General features: G+C 38.1%; 1 protein-coding gene across 4 annotated transcripts in view; it reads left to right on the forward strand.

The window, feature by feature from the left end:
- LOC136882185 (zinc finger protein 84) overlaps positions 1-13,638 on the forward strand; it is a 120,308-nt gene that overhangs the window by 11,561 nt on the left and 95,109 nt on the right. The gene's annotated exons all lie outside the window — the stretch shown is intronic.

Raw genomic sequence — 13,638 nt, forward strand, 5'->3', positions numbered from 1 at the left:
TATGGCCCTGAGGTTCACACAGTCTACACCAAAAATGAGTACCAGGTTAACTCCTGGGGGCAAAGGCGGCCGGGCGTAGAGCTAACCACTCTACCCCATCACATGCCGCGGTTAACAATGGTGGAAGCCTTTACCTTCCACTCCTCCAAGGGCCTTCATGGCCTGTACGGAGGTGTCTTTGTCTTTGACAAATGAATGTAAATATTCTATTATTCTGTTATTGAGCAGGTGTGAAATTCATCAACAAATGATGTTTGTCACAGCAGGCCCCATACTGTCCGTGCAACAGTTGCAACCTCACCTCTTGTGATTAAGTCATATTTGGGCCACTGAAGGAGGCTCTGGGAGGAAAGATGTTCTGTTCAGAGGAAGATGAAGACTGTGCATGAGTAACCGTGCAGACAACCAAAGGATTTTTTTTGCTAGAGAAATCCATGCACTTTGCAAGCGCTGCAGGACTTTCATTTAATGAACCAGAGATTACATATGGTGAACTACTTTCCCTCAATAAAATAAACTGAAATATATATCGCTATGTAAAATATTTCAGCTTAGAACTATGGTCGGTAAGGCTCTGTCATCCAAGGTTTAATATTGTGCGAGTAATTTCAATGAAAGGAACAGGCAACTTATTTTGGAGTTTTATTTTCTGAACTCATTGAATGCAAGATTGAATTTGAATCAATGTGCCGAAAAAACCGATCGCATTATTTTATATCGTTCAGGAAATATAAGCGGAAAACGGCCACGGCAAGCCACCTCCTGCATGCTATTAGTAGATGTAGCAAAATCAGACAGTGCAACTGTTGGTTCGGTGTAGTTAGTTAAGTGAAAACATTGTTTACTGTGTTGTGTATGGTTGCAACCACCCAAGCACTTCGAAAAAATCGAAGAAAGACTGTGTAGGTTTTTGACATATTGGCCAATTGAGAGGAAACTCCAGAGATATATCGTGCTCAGCTATGTAAAGAAATAGTCGCTCTAATTTCTCACCACCCCAACATAGTTTCGTATGCTCTACACATTTCAGCGAGCAGGACTATGAATTATTGATTAAATATGAAGCCGAACTCTTTAGACAAAACAGAAAATGCGTGTTGGATAAGGTTGTGCTAAATATGAAGGGAATGAAATCTGTTTCTGTTACAAAGCCTGCATCATATATTACGAAGTAATTTGGAATATTCCAAATATACTTTTAAACTTGTTATTAATCAAAGTATTCTAATTCATGCCCCTCAGCAGCCTGGAATCCTCCATATGTACCTCCTTCTTGGGGATATTGTTCTTGGTTTGCCATCACTACACAAGTTGGTATAACTTCTCTCTTCCTAAAGGAGTCTATGAATTGACCCGGTACACAAACTGGCGAAAGGTTACGGAGCGCCAGTCTTACCCTCACATTGGGGATATTAGTTTTATCCATTTGAAGACGTGTGGTAAATAAAAGTAACACAACATTAGAAAAGTCTTCAAGCCAAACAATACACGACACACTTTCGCGAATTTCATTTATTGTTTCACTGTCTTTACAGTGGAAACTTTCAGCAGCAGTGGGCATCGCTTCACACAGTGTTCGCACTTACACCAATCAGTGTTTCCCTGTCTTTCCGAAATAACAGATGCCGATGGTTTGTTTTCTACTCCAGATGTTGTGCATTTTGGTTCAAATTGATTCATTTAATTCACTTTTCTGGACATGATTATTCATTTCAAACAATGTGCTGACACTGAGAAACATCCGTAGACAGACGGAAGTGGCGCGCGATATCCTGTCGTATGGCAACAGTGATGTCACGCTGTCCCCTATGTAAAACTTAGGACCTTCATATCTCGCAAGCTAATGGAGATTTTTAGGTTCCGATTTCGGCATTCCCCTCTTTTACACAAAACCTAAAAAAAAAGTTTAAAGAAAATTGATTTTCATGAATTTATTGGGCCTTTAATGATATATGTGCGGCAGGTCAGTATTTCTCCCAACATTGTCACATAGTGGCTTTTGCAGGATGACGACAATATAAGGTTTCATTTGAGTCGCCCTTGTACATCTTAGAATTAGTTCCATTGTTAAATGAACCAGATTACGTACATCACTTAAAAAATAAAATTATGTTCATGTTTCCTGCCTGTCAAAAGAGGCGACTATAAGGGGGACCAGATGCTCTCAAGTTGGGTGCTTGGGTTGGTGACCACTGTTCACCTAGCTGAACCTGGCATTGCTACCACTTATTTCAGGTTGCTCGATTTTATCTTTCCTATCTGACCTCCCTTGGTCAACTCTTGTTCGTTTTCAAGCCCCATGGTGTTAAGTTTGCGAGGCTAGGGAGTTTCTAGTTTTCACACCCTTCGGGGCCTTCATCTTTCTTTCACCAATACCTTCATTTAAGTGTTGAAGATCTTCCATTTTCAATCTGATTTGTGTTAATAAAAGGTACTTACTTGCCAAGTGGTAATCACCACCATCACCTATGTTCAGGTTTCTCGATCTTGTAAACCAGCCTTTTTAAAAGCTGGTGAAAATCAAATGACAAATTCCTCACGGAAAGTAAATATTTATTTTTCAACATTATTCCAAACTTTTGTCAAGGTGTGTGTACAACAATTAAGTAATATTTTCTTTGGCCTTAATCTGTAACATGAATACAGTTCAGGAGGAATAAACGGTACATTAGGATAACACTAGAGCTATACAGTGTGTCTGCCAAATTCAATTCCAAGGGCTACAACATGTAAAATTCTGGACCACAACAGAGATTTAGTTACTAGCAACAAATTTCTCTTTACAGAATTGTTCTGTATATCAGAATATTGATGCAGGCTGTCTGTTTATTAAACTGACATAAATTTTAATTAATTATACAATTATATTTTGCCTGGGATTTGTCCTGTATTATCATATATAATGGCTAAGTAATATGAGTATAAAAATATGAATAAAGCACATGGCAAAAGAGACATATCTTCTAAAATACATTTACAGTTAATCATTTGTAACTTCAATCATTCTATCACCACAACAGTTATTTACAACTTATCATAAGTATATTTTAATTTTCGAGCTTGTGCAAGTTCGTGAATTCATACTGAATTTGGTCAAGTTACAAAAGTGCCTAGAGTAAGAGTTAATGCAAGTAAAATTTTGAAGGATCAAAGTTGTTGATTGCTTTCCAGTATAACACAAAATTAACATTTTAAAATTTAATTAAAACCACAATAATCGTAATTTGAAAATCAAGTGTCAAACTATTTCAAATTACAAACAGTGCACGTCTTTGTATTGGCGCCTCCTTTCACACCTCCCACGGAACGACCACCTTGTGTTTTATAGCAGACGAAAGTAGAGGTCAATGTTGTGCATGCGCAGGTTATGGTTTACCAGGTGACTTCATGATAAAGTTTCCAGCCATGCTGTATGTGAAGATCGAAAGAAAAAGTTCTTCAAATTTAATTAAAAAAGGATTATACATTTTTTGTAATCTGATGTATTTAGCTGAAAATACAGTTTATGGCCATAATATCCATTTATGCATTAATTCGCAACAATGGAATTGGTGGTGAAAGATTGCAATTATGACAAGCTATCCAGAAAAGATTGGGGATTGAAGATAAATGTGGAGAAGAGTAAAACAGTGGTGATGAGTGGAGGCGAGAAAGAAGGAAAGGGAATTATCAAGTGGGAGATAAGAAATTGGAAGTAGTAAAACTCTTCAAATACTTGGGAAGTGTACTGTCTGAAGATGGAAGATTAGATTGGGAAATTAAGAGAAGAATACAACTGGGGAGTGCTGTCTATCAACAGGTGAGAGGACTAGTATGGATCAAGGATACACCAATGAAGGCTAAAGAAGTTATGTATAAAGCTTATAATGTTCCTATAATGACATATGCAGCAGAAGCTTGGACAATGACTCGGAAGGATGAGAACAGAGTACAAGCAGCGGAAATGAAATGCCTGAGAAGTATCGTACAAAAAAACGAGGAGAGACAGATTAAGAAACGAAGATATACGGAAAGAACCGGGAATACAGAATTCAAAGAACAAACTGGAGCAAAACAGGTAGAATTGGTTGGACATGTCAAATGGATGAATGAAGTAAGACTACCAAGACGAGCACTGGAAGGGCGGATGACAAGGAAGAGAGGACGAGGAAGACCAAAGAATGCGGTGGATGGACTTGGTGAAGAGCAGCATTCGAAAATGAAACATGGATTGGAACATCGTGTCGGAGGAAGAATGGTCTAATGACAGAACAAAGTGGAGAGGAATCATATTTGCTCCCACCCGGTGTCAGCTGGAAATGGGAAAATGATGATGATGATGATACAGAAAAGGAAAAAGGCACAAAACTCAGTCTTTTTATTGCATTTATCAGGGTTTAGATATTTTCAATCCTCTAGCTGTAGGCTGTTTGATGAGAGAAGTGATTCAAAGTACAATACCACCTAAGACCAAGAAAGTCTTTCGAGAGATAACGCAATACTTACAAACTATGAAGAGGCCACACATGTTGCTCATGGGAAAACCAGCTGCAGAACAGGATAACAGCGAGCATAAACATATCTCTCCTTATCATATTTTAATCAACTGCCAGTTTTTTGTTTTCCAAGCAGATTCCTCCCAAAACACATTAACACTACCTTGTCACCCTGTGGGTGGGGTGGTAGAATAACATCCCTGCCTGTCATAAGAGGTGACTAAATGGGGCCCCAGGGGCTCTGAACTGGGTGGGGGTGGGGAATGTGGACTGGCGACCACGGGGCACTGAGACGAGTCCTGGGATTGCTTCCACTTGTGCCAGGCTCCTCATTTTCATCTATCCTATCTGACCTCTCTTGGTCAAGTCTTGTCCTTTTTTTACCCTGACAGTATTAGGTATTAAGGCCTAGGGAGACTTTAATATTCACGCCCTTCGTGATCCTTACTTTTCTTTGGCCACTACCTTCATGTTTCAAAGTGTCAGATCCCTTCTATTTTTCGTCCCTGATTAGTGTTATATAGAGGAGGATGGTTGTCTAGTTATACTTCCTCTTAAAACAGTAATCACCACCACCACCACCAGGAGACTGCAAAAAAGTCAACCATTTCTTTTTACACCTAGCACTGCAAAAGGGCTTGATTCCACACCAAACCAAACTGTTACAAAACATATAATTTTGTTGTGGACCTTAACAGCAACACATGAATATTGACTCTAAAATCTCTTTATCAATTAACACTCTTTAACAAGGCACATCCAATAATTTTTGTTCTTTTTTTAAGGAAAATTCAGTATAGAAGTAAATCAGTCCACCAAGATTCTGGTGTACTGTCACTACAAAATTTTATAAACATTGGAGATGAAAAAACACTGAGGTAGAAATTTCTACAGCTGCACAACAATCACACTTGCAAGACAATCATCCTTTCCAATTTGTAGGAAGAGATGGTTACAGTGTCTGACACATTTTGCATCCAGAGAGATTACAAATATTTATAAACACAGACTGTGGACAACAGACACAGCTTAATACTTAATTACAATAATACAAGTTAAATACAACTGATGTCCCTTAGCATTTCTTTTGATTAGTTACAGTTAAAAATTGCTTCAATTCAGCACAAATTTCAATCTGTATCTCTGTTTCAGCTGTTGATTATAAGGAATATTAGGCACTATCTTGGTTTTGCAGTCATTTAAATATCCACTAATTAAAAATATGCATAATTTATTAGTTTTAAGTTTTTTGGTGAGTAGACTTTAATGCTTGAAGATAAAATATTTCAATATACATAGCCTATATAATGGTTTATAAAGGTGGTACTTGCAAGTTTTCAAGATCCACTTTCAAGAAAATGCTGTGGAAATCTTATAATGTAACATTTATTTTACAAGAAACTGAAGGAACTAGAGAACAAGGCCACAAACATGAAACACACTTTAGGAAAGATGTAGGATGCAACAATTATGAACAGATGAAAATATCATGGTCAACATTTTTGGTATCATCTTCAGAACATTCTTTTTTTCTCTTTTTGGAAGCTCTAAAAATCAATTTATGGAGCCGTTTATTTCCTGCATGACGTTAGTCTAAAATAGCCAGTTTTGCATTTAGGTTGTCTTCTATTCACTGACAAAGTAGTGCATGTCGTGGTTCATTATTATGTGCTTGGGAGCAGCATAAAATTGGTGCGCTGTATACATGGTGGTGTATGTCCAATGCAATTGGTCTTATCGAGGGTTCTATCATGCTGTACAGATTTAACAGCTGCTTCTAACATTAGCAGTCATTGCTAAATTTATTGGGTTAAACATCTCTTATCAGCCTGGCAGGGAAAGCAACATCTGTCAGAGGTACTTTGTGTCCCTCCCATGATCTCACGAAAATCAGCCCATCTGGCAGCCAACATGTTAACATTGGAAACATGGCATACCAAAAGCAAGGGTATTTAATGTGTCCAAAAGAATTCTCAGTGCCGGAGAATGTTGAATTACCGTGCACCTGATCCTGAAGGAAGAGAGTGACCTCGGTAGGAAAAAACAGCCGTGCCTCATGGCGTGGTAACACACTGTAGTGTCGTTTGTTTTGTCTAAGTGAGTTCTACGTCAAAACAAAATCAAATAGTGAACGTCTGAAAAGAATGTGTTCCAAAGAAGTGTGAAAGATTTTATTTTTTCGCAAAATATCACAACATACGGACCACAAACGGCTTCAAAATTATTGCAAAAGCATTCAAGAGGATAAAGCAGATCGTTAATTCCAAAAGAAAATCTAAAATCCCCAATGTCAAGTGGCAAAAGGCTTATCAGGAGAGTCTCGAATTTAAAACGGCTGAGCATTGTGCAGGGAGATCCGCGCTGCTGGATCCCCAGTGATGGAAAACAATTTGGAGCTCATTGTCTTGAAGATGTGAAAATTACTTTAGAATTAAGAGATAAAAGATCAACAATAGAATTTAAATCTCATACTAACTAGTTACTTTGTTTCGGCAATTCGTATCCTGTGATGCATATTCTATGTCAAAACATGTGGCCGTTACTCCGACACAGCCCACTTCGAGATTTTATACTTCCTATCTTGGCTCTTTTCTTACAACATGAGAAATTGTGCTTCCAGGATATTATGCAGACATTTTACATCACATGGGATTATCACAATGAGCTGCAAAAATCTGATAGAATCGATCTCTGACACAGACATTTTCATCTTCATTTTTATTTTTGGGCATAAGCCTCTCACAACGTAATACCCAGTTGTGCTGAGGATAAGCAATACAATTTAATTATGCTGTTTTAATATTAGAGTCTATTATTGTCCACTGAGGAGTTTACGTTCAAACTGTTCAACAAGGAACAGTAGAGACAAACATAACTTTAAGATAAACTTTTAATCAAACTTTACATTAAAACTAAAACAAACTGTAATGTAAAACAAAGTTTTCATTCAATTTCCCAAACAAAACACTAGCCTAAACAAAAGTTTAATTTTAAGTTGATAAACCAAACTTTAGCTTAAAACTACATTACAACAGTTTTACCAAGCCTTGTTTTAAAACTTAGCTTAAAAGCTTAACCAGAATATTTGAGGCCTTAGTCACACCATAATTGATTGGACAATTACACAGATTCATTCATAATTACATTACTCATTAACAGATGGCGTTATAGGCAGATCTTTTAATCAAAGATCACACACACAACAAAAAAATACCCTTCAGAATTCTATTAAAATGGTTACTCTGGTATACAAAAGAGCATAAATCTGAAAGCTCATTGGCAGATAGTGACACGCACACATAAAGGAATGATTGTGAACGCACACAAACAAGATTATTTACTACTCGTGCAGTATTTGTAATTACAAGAGTGAACTGAAAAATTATGCACAATATAGTTTTTACAAAATATTTAATGAGTTGGAAAAACAAAAAAACTACCTACAGGTTTTATCTAGTTTTCAATATATGAACTATTTCTCAAGTCATTGCTCCTACTGTGACACAAAGTTTAATATACCTCATTCATAGAACTCTGTTCCTTGGGAGCATAGCAACCTGCGTACAATCGATTTCTATTCTTCATTTCAAGCAAAGCGTTGACGTCCTACAAATTTCTTCACTGGTTCAAAGAGGTGAATGACAGTGTACAGTCTGGACTGTATGGCGGATGATGGAGTAACTCCTGGTAGTAATCGTCAACTTTGCATGAACAGTTCAGACTTTGCACCGTCCAACTTCTACTTATTCAGACCATCAAAGTTGCAGTTGCAAAGTGAAATTGGTCATGCACAGCTGGCTATATACTCCCAGGGAACAGAGTTCTATGAACCTACTTCATTCAACTTTGTATCTAACGAGACATTTTAAAATGTGTAGCCTTTTCTGCATACAAGTTTGTTTTCAGAAAAAAGGTGTTACTTTTCAATCTGTCCTCACATATAAGAAATGCAAAACATTCACAGTGGAATAAACTTATCACTCGGTGCAAAACATTATTTAGCAAAACACGTTATCAAAAATATGATTCCACTCAGCGATATCAACAATCACTACTACTACTACATATCTTTTGGAATACTTCCAAACGAAAATATATATATTTTTAATTACACTTTTCATCTAAAGTTAAGGACACACTTTCCAGTCCGATGTATATAATAAGGACGCTGTAAAATGACCTCGATATCTATAAGAATTCTAAAGGAATTCATAATCAAGCAGTGTTGACATACAGGACTGGTCCAAAGTTTATGAACACATTTGAATACTGTGAAATGTCACCCGGGACCTAAACCATCTGCCCCAGACTCTCGTGAGTATTTTTCTTCTCTGAACACTTGCAAAGAGGTGTTGGTATAAACAGTACTGCTATAGTTTCTATCGTTAAATTTGAATGCACTATGATATGGTAACTGAGAATGAAGAAGTGTGGCAACGCTCGCTGTCGTCGCTCACAAGGTCACCTTCACGATTCCGTAGTAATCAGCTTGCAGTGTGCTGTATTGGCATTATTTTGTTGCGGAAAGCGAGCTAAGGAGATTTTTTCTACACTGAAATCTCTGGGTATCAATGAACAATTTGTGTTTTGAGACAATAGCACGGTTTAAACGAATGAACGGGTGCCACTGTTGATCACATCAGATCGGGCCGTGCTAGGTGCGCATACAGAAAAGAAGTTGTGAATGCTGTTCATGGAAAGATTCGATGCAATCCTTTGTGTGAACAAACGATTTTGTCTCTTGAAATGAATACGTCTCAACGAACTATGTCACGTATTTTGAAGGATGATTTATGTGTTGGTGAATATGAAATATACACATGGCATTTACTAACTGTAAAATTAAAGGAGATACACCGGGTTTGATCCAGGCTTTGTCAATGACGTTCGGGGATAGCCAGTATCGTGACATTCTATTCACAGATGAACAAATATTCGCTGTGAAAGAGTCATTTAACAAGCAAAATAATCATGTGTACGCACGGTCCTCCAAGGAAGCAAGAGTTCCATGTGTGCTTCTGTCATGGTATGGTGGGCGGTTTCCTGGAGGGGAGCATCGGAGGTGCATTTCTGCGAAAGTGGAGTAAGGATTTCTGCAGCTGTCTACCAGGCAATGTTGGAAAAGGTGACACCACGTATCAATTCAAAACTGTTTCAAGGGTAATTATGGATTTTTCAGCAGGAAGTGCTCCTGCACACAAAGCAAAAATGACGCAGCAGTTGTTGGCAACCAATACCCGTAAATGTAGTCAAAAGACGGTGAAATTGCAATAAAAAAAGGAGCAATAAAGAAGACAACTACCGAGTGGTGGTTCTCTTTCCAGCCTTCACAGAGAGAGGCCATAGTATTGTGTAGGATAAGGACAGGTCACTCCAGTGTGTTCTTGTGGTGCCGACTTCACCATGGCCCACATCCTCACGGAGTGGGCCGATCTCTCTGGCCTAAGACGGAGCCTCAGCCAGCACACATATTAGCCGATGACACACGACTACTGCTGATCTCGTCATCAGCTTTATGTGCAAAAGTGGATTAAAGGGTATGAAAATTGCAAGTGTTCTATTACTCACAGAACTCACATTCCCTTTTGATTCGTTAGTGACCTTTTCAGCTGAAGTCAACACTTATTTTGTTTTATTTTGTACTTCGTTTTGAAATTCCTTCGTTGAACAAATAATTTTATTTTCTTTTAAATTTATTTTCTACTTAATTTGGTCAGAGAAGATGATTACCTAGTTGTAATTCCTCGTAAAACAAAAATCACCACCACCAGACTAAACCCCCCCCCCACACACACACACAATTTTCTGGTCTACAATGACCCAGAATGAACATATATTTTGTTGGGACTTGTCTTTGGACACTCAAGAGAAAAAAAAAGGAATTTTCCTCCACTTTCAAGCCCTAGTTACGACTGTTCACACGACCGTTAAGATGAAACCAAAACTTTTACATACGAAAATACTGTGTTACGATGGCAACTGTCTCAACATGTTAACAGCTGAGATTCAGACTGGCGACTCATGCTTGCCAGGTCGAACAGGTGCAGGCTATGCGCATGCCTCCCGTACTGCAGCTGCCTCAGTGCAAAGTACAAACACCGTGCATTCGGTCTGAGTTTATAAAAAAAGACTCTGTATAATTCTGTTACTATATGTTTTCTTTTTCACGCAGTTTATAAATTTATTTATTCAAAATTAGTTTTAGCAGACAGAAGAACCTAACAGTTGTTAATTAAATGAGTCTAAACTGAAGAGAGAAAACTTCAGATATTTAAAAAAAAAAAAAAAAAAAGAAGCTCATATACAGTTCACTGTTGCGGTTACGTGAACGAATCGTATTCTCTAAATTTCATTGTAATTGTTATCCTAAATCGAGGATAATACTTACGTTCACCTAAATCGACAGTAAAATTTGCGGTAAATTAATAAATATCATTATTACTAAAGGAATATATACACGTAACTATGGCGACTATTTCGCTGTTCTGTGGCATTCCGCTTCATCGTGCCGTCTTTTGTTTCCTTCTCGAGGTCCAGCGCTAGCACAGACGAATGGAAGTGCTGTGTCTGTGAATTCTCAATATCTTTGTCTGTCATGACTAGCGCAGGCAGTTCAAACGGGAAAATGGAGGTGAAAAGTATATCGTAAGTAACACAAAAAATGAGTTTTGTTGAAAGAAAAATAACACAATCCTTGGACCAATAGTTATATTAATTAATGAGTTATGGGACACTAACATTTTGGATAGTCTGGTGCTAAAATGAATTGGACAGGGATTTGGAAAAAGGAATGTTTTAATTGTGTGCAAACACAAGTTAGCAGGACAAGTTGGTTCAAAATCACTAGTGGGCAGAGACAGGGAAGAGTTCTATCGCCAATCCTGTTTGCAACAGGAATGGATGACATCATGAGAACAGCAAAAGCAGAATATGGAGGAGGAGAAATGAACATGTTGTTATTTGCAGATGATATTGTGATTTGGGGAGAAGAGGACATGAAAATGTTCAAGAACAGTTGGATGTGGTGACTGGGAAGATCGAAGAATGAGGATTGAAAATAAGTGTAGAAAAGAGTAAAACTCTTGTTATGACTAGAGGGGAGAAAGAAGGAAAAGGTCAGATGTGACTTGCAGACAAAGCCCCTGGAAGTAGTGGAGACGTTCAAATACCTGGAGAGTGAATTAATGGAGAATGCTCGACTGGATGCTGAGATTAGTATGAGGATTCAAGCTGGAAACTGTTTTTATCATAGTGTAGGAAACATGTTATGGGACAAAGATGTGCCAATGGAAGCAAAGGAAACTATGTAAAAAATGTATTACGTACCCATAACAACTTACGGAGCAGAAACTTGGACAATGACAAAGAAGGATGAGAGTCGAATACATGCAGCTGAAATGAAGTTCTTGAGGCGTATGATAAAGAAGAGTAGAAGAGACAAAATAAGGAATGAGAAAATCTGAGAAGAAATTGGAGTGGAAAAAAATGAATGATAGAATAGAGAAGAGTCAACTAATATGGTTTGGGCACATAAAGCCAATGAGTGATGAAAGAATGCCAAAAAAGGTGATGAAAATGCAAATGCAAGGAAGGAGAGGCCACGAACAAAACCACGATTGAGATGAAAGGACACAATCCAACCTGCACTGGGACACAGTGTTGGAGGAGGAGCGGTGGAAAGACCGAACAACGTGGAGAGGAACCATATTTGCACCTTACAGCTGGATAATGGGAAATGACGATGATGATGATGAATGAGTTATGGGCACAAGTCAACAACTCGCCCCACCAAGTAATGTGAAGCAAAGCAAAGGAGTTCAAAGAAGGTAAGTGAGCAAAGGCTGCATGAACAAAAGACATACCGAAACGCACTGATGTAGTAGAATTCATAGTCGTAATGTAGCAAAGTATCTATGTATATATATTTCTAGTAATAATGGTATTTATTAATTTACCACTAATTTTAATCTTAATTTTCATAAAAGCAATAATTATCTTCCATTTACGACAAATATTATAATGCAATTTAATGGATACGATTCGTTCACGTACCCCACTGTTCCACAATTCCACATTTTTATCTTATGATTGGCTGTACAAACACATCTGAGGAAGAGACTTCGTACGGCACAGACACCGAATTTTGCAACAATATTTTTCCACAATGCAGACTAGATCAAATTTTCATGTAAAAGCATCTTACTGTGATCCTTAACAAGGAGACTAGAGAAAATTTATGACAACAATGTTTCAAAAATATGAACACACCTGAAACATTTCACTCTTTGTACAATAACTTAAAAAGGGCCTGTATTACAATCTCAGGTCAGAAAGTAACCCTGAGTTTGACAAGAAAGTTGTACTACTATAATGACTGAGGTGAGATTCAACTGGTACTTCCATCGTAATGCTTTTCTGTGTAGTGGACAGAAGGTACAACTGCAAAGTTTTTCCTTTTTTGAAGACTGGGAAGCCTGAACACGATCAATATTGATTAAGAGAAACCTCCCAAAGAGGACTGTAATACAGGCCCTAAAAGACAGTCTGCTCTTAAGATGAGGAGTGCCAATGAACCATACATTATGCTGGAAAGTCATTACATTTCTTTTCATATCTACCAGTTAAAGTAACAGGCTGTGGAAAGACCTGTAATGGAGAGAGACAAGGTTCCCCGCTCTCACAAAGACTGTTCAATACCTTCACTGAATTGATCCCGATTCAAAAATCTCTGTAGCCGCCTCCTGTGGGTGGGAGTGGCAGAATAACACCCATGGTATCCCCTACCTGTCGTAAGAAGGACCCTAGGGGCTCTAGGGGAGTGTGGGTTAGCGACCACAGGGCCCAAAGCTGAGTCTTGGCATTGCGTCCTCTTACTTGTGCTAACTTCTCACCGTTATCTCTCATATTTGATTTCCGTTGGCCAACTCTTGCTTTTTTCTGATCCCGATGGTATTGAGGCCTAAGGAATCTACTAATTTTCACGCCTTTTGTGGGCCTTGTCTTTCTTTGGCCGATACCTTTTTTATAAATAAATGTTGTACCCCCTTCCTTGCATATCATCAGCATTGGTGAAGCCAAGGTATTTGAATTTCGTGGCAGGATTCAGCCTTCTTTTTATTGAGGCACAGGCCGTATTCTGCCAGCTGACTGCTCCATTCTTGGG

Source organism: Anabrus simplex, chromosome 10 (assembly GCF_040414725.1).
Source record: "Anabrus simplex isolate iqAnaSimp1 chromosome 10, ASM4041472v1, whole genome shotgun sequence".
Classification (NCBI taxonomy): domain Eukaryota; kingdom Metazoa; phylum Arthropoda; class Insecta; order Orthoptera; family Tettigoniidae; genus Anabrus; species Anabrus simplex.